The sequence below is a fragment of the Brienomyrus brachyistius genome, unplaced genomic scaffold, assembly GCF_023856365.1.
Source record: "Brienomyrus brachyistius isolate T26 unplaced genomic scaffold, BBRACH_0.4 scaffold77, whole genome shotgun sequence".
Taxonomy (NCBI): Eukaryota; Metazoa; Chordata; class Actinopteri; order Osteoglossiformes; family Mormyridae; genus Brienomyrus; species Brienomyrus brachyistius.
Window position 1 is genome coordinate 265283 of NW_026042352.1, and position 4068 is coordinate 269350.

The following is a 4068-nucleotide window of genomic DNA, read 5'->3' on the forward strand; positions in this document are numbered from 1 at the left end:
AATTTTTTTTGACACTTAAATGCTAAAGGAAGCGAGGATTTAATCCTTGAATCAATAGAATTAGGTCCAGAAAAGATTACTGGAGAATTGTAAAAACCCTAACCCTAATCCTAGCCCTAACCCTAACCGGAGAGTTGTAAAATTTTATCTAATGAAAATTCTTAAAATTGACTCTAATCTGCATTTTAAATTGGAAACTCCCACTTGGACTTTGACCTTTTTCCATCGTTCAGTTAATGAAGATATTCTGAGACAGATCATTTTTGACAAGTACATGCTAAAGAAAGTGTGTAATTTAGTTCTTGAATCAAAAACTTTTGATCCAGGAAAGATTACCAGAGAAGTCTGATTTTTTTTCTCCAATGACAATGCTTGAAATTGACTCTAATCTGCATTTTAAATTGGAAACTCCCACTTGGACTTTGACCTTTTTCCATCGTTCAGTTCATGAAGATATTCTGAGACAGATCATTTTTGACAAGTACATGCTAAAGAAAGTCTGTAATTTATTCCTTGAATCAAAAACTTTTGATCCAAGAAAGATTACCAGAGAAGTGTGATTTTTTTTCTCCAATGACAATGCTTGAAATTGACTCTAATCTGCATTTTAAATTGGAAACTCCCACTTTGACTTTGACCCTCTTTCATCATTCAGTTGACTGAAATATCATGCAGAATTTTTTTTGACACTAAAATGCTAAAGGAAGCGTGGATTTAATCCTTGAATCAAAAGAATTAGGTCCAGAAAAGATTACTGGAGAATTGTAAAAACCCTAACCCTAATCCTAACCCTAACCCTAACCTGAGAGTTGTAAAATTTTATCAAATGAAAATGCTTGAAATTGACTCTAATCTGCATTTTAAATTGGAAACTCCCACTTGGACTTTGACCGTCTTTCATCATTCAGTTGACTAAAATATCATGCAGATTTTTTTTTGACACTTAAATGCTAAAGGAAGCGAGGATTTAATCCTTGAATCAAAAGAATTAGGTCCAGAAAAGATTACTGGAGAATTGTAAAAACCCTGACCCTAATCCTAACCCTAACCCTAACCTGAGAGTTGTAAAATTTTATCTAATGAAAATGCTTGAAATTGACTCTAATCTGCATTTTAAATTGGAAACTCCCACTTTGACTTTGACCCTCTTTCATCATTCAGTTGACTAAAATATCATGCAGAATTTTTTTTGACACTTAAATGCTAAAGGAAGCGAGGATTTAATCCTTGAATCAATAGAATTAGGTCCAGAAAAGATTACTGGAGAATTGTAAAAACCCTAACCCTAATCCTAGCCCTAACCCTAACTGGAGAGTTGTAAAATTTTATCTAATGAAAATTCTTAAAATTGACTCTAATCTGCATTTTAAATTGGAAACTCCCACTTGGACTTTGACCTTTTTCCATCGTTCAGTTAATGAAGATATTCTGAGACAGATCATTTTTGACAAGTACATGCTACAGAAAGTCTGTAATTTATTCCTTGAATCAAAAACTTTTGATCCAGGAAAGATTACGAGAGAAGTGTGATTTTTTTCTCAAATGACAATGCTTGAAATTGACTCTAATCTGCATTTTAAATTGGAAACTCCCACTTGGACTTTGACCCTCTTTCATCATTCAGTTGACTAAAATATCATGCAGAATTTTTTTTCACACTTAAATGCTAAAGGAAGCGAAGAATTTAATCCTTGAATCAAAAGAATTAGGTCCAGAAAAGATTACTGGAGAATTGTAAAAACCCTAACCCTAATCCTAACCCTAACCCTAACCTGAGAGTTGTAAAATTTTATCTAATGAAAATGCTTGAAATTGACTCTAATCTGCATTTTAAATTGGAAACTCCCACTTTGACTTTGACCCTCTTTCATCATTCAGTTGACTAAAATGTCATGCAGAATTTTTTTTGACACTTAAATACTAAAGGAAGCGAGGATTTAATCCTTGAATCAAAATAATTAGGTCCAGAAAAGATTACTGGAGAATTGTAAAAACCCTAACCCTAATCCTAACCCTAACCCTAACCTGAGAGTTGTAAAATTTTATCTAATGAAAATGCTTGAAATTGACTCTAATCTGCATTTTAAATTGGAAACTCCCACTTTGACTTTGACCCTCTTTCATCATTCAGTTGACTAAAATGTCATGCAGAATTTTTTTTGACACTTAAATACTAAAGGAAGCGAGGAATTGAATCCTTGAATCAAAAGAATTATGTCCAGAAAAGATTACTGGAGAATTGTAAAAACCCTAACCCTAACCCTAATCCTAGCCCTAACCCTAACCGGAGAGTTGTAAAATTTTATCTAATGAAAATTCTTAAAATTGACTCTAATCTGCATTTTAAATTGGAAACTCCCACTTGGACTTTGACCTTTTTCCATCGTTCAGTTCATGAAGATATTCTGAGAACGATCATTCTTGAGAAGTACATGCTACAGAAAGTCTGTAATTTATTCCTTGAATCAAAAACTTTTGATCCAGGAAAGATTACCAGAGAAGTGTGATTTTTTTCTCCAATGACAATGCTTGAAATGGACTCTAATCTGCATATTAAATTGGAAACTCCCACTTGGACTTTGACCCTCTTTCATCATTCAGTTGACTAAAATATCATGCAGAATTTTTTTTGACACTTAAATGCTAAAGGAAGCGAGGAATTGAATCCTTGAATCAAAAGAATTAGGTCCAGAAAAGATTACTGGAGAATTGTAAAAACCCTAACCCTAATCCTAACCCTAACCCTAACCTGAGAGTTGTAAAATTTTATCTAATGAAAATGCTTGAAATTGACTCTAATCTGCATTTTAAATTGGAAACTCCCACTTGGACTTTGACCTTTTTCCATCGTTCACTTCATGAAGATATTCTGAGACAGATCATTTTTGACAAGTACATGCTACAGAAAGTCTGTATTTTATTCCTTGAATCAAAAACTTTTGATCCAGGAAAGATTACCAGAGAAGTGTGATTTTTTTCTCCAATGACAATGCTTGAAATGTACTCTAATCTGCATTTTAAATTGGAAACTCCCACTTGGACTTTGACCCTCTTTCATCATTCAGTTGACTAAAATATCATGCAGAATTTTTTTTGACACTTAAATGCTAAAGGAAGCGAGGATTTAATCCTTGAATCAAAATAATTAGGTCCAGAAAAGATTACTGGAGAATTGTAAAAACCCTAACCCTAATCCTAGCCCTAACCCTAACCGGAGAGTTGTAAAATTTTATCTAATGAAAATTCTTAAAATTGACTTTAAGGGAAGCGTGGAATTTTGTCCTTGAATCAAAAAAATTTCATCCTGAAAAGATTACCCAAGAATTGTAAATTTTTCTCTCCAATGAACATGCTTGAAATTGAGTCTCATCTGCATTTTAAAATGGACACATCCTCTTGTACTTTCACCTTGTTTCATTTTTCATTTGACAAAGTCATTCTGAGGCAGAAAATTTTTGACACCTAATTGTTAAGTTACATTTGAGAGAAATATTTCGCAGCACGTCAGCTGTCTTCATATTTATGTTCTGGCAGAATATAGGGCCAGGGCATAGGCATTGCTTTGCCACCGACATGAGGAAAGCTCATACCGCTTCCACACCTATATATTCTTTCATCTGTTGGTAAATCTGTGCTTGCTATGGCAACACATATACTAAAATTGGAACGATACAGAGAAGATTAGCATGGCCCCTGCGCAAGGATGACACGCAAATTCGTGAAGCGTTCCATATTTTGCTTGGTTTCCCTGGTTCCTAACTTAATCAAACTGCATGCTATGATAGAGTCTAGTCAAGTGGCTTTTATTGTCATTTTGACCATATACAGTGATACAATACACAGTGAAATGAGACAGCATTCCTCCAGGACCATGGTACTATGTATAACACTACATCGACACAGGACTACATAAAGAGCAAGTGTGCAAAAACAGTGTGACACAAGACAGTGCAATAGAAGAAATAGAAGTGATAATAGGAGGTAAGACAGGCTAAGTGTGAAGTGCAACAGTGCAACTGGTTGTGCAAAACGTTATTGAGGTATTGGACACCATGTGGAATATTCCTA

At 34.2% G+C, this 4068-nt stretch overlaps 1 non-coding gene across 1 annotated transcript; it reads left to right on the forward strand.

Annotated features, from left to right (window-relative positions):
- The first annotated feature begins 3631 nt into the window (after positions 1–3631).
- On the forward strand, positions 3632–3738 carry LOC125726833 (U6 spliceosomal RNA). Its single transcript, XR_007388438.1, has one exon. It is a non-coding gene; the product is annotated as a U6 spliceosomal RNA (small nuclear RNA).
- The last annotated feature ends 330 nt before the right edge of the window (positions 3739–4068 follow it).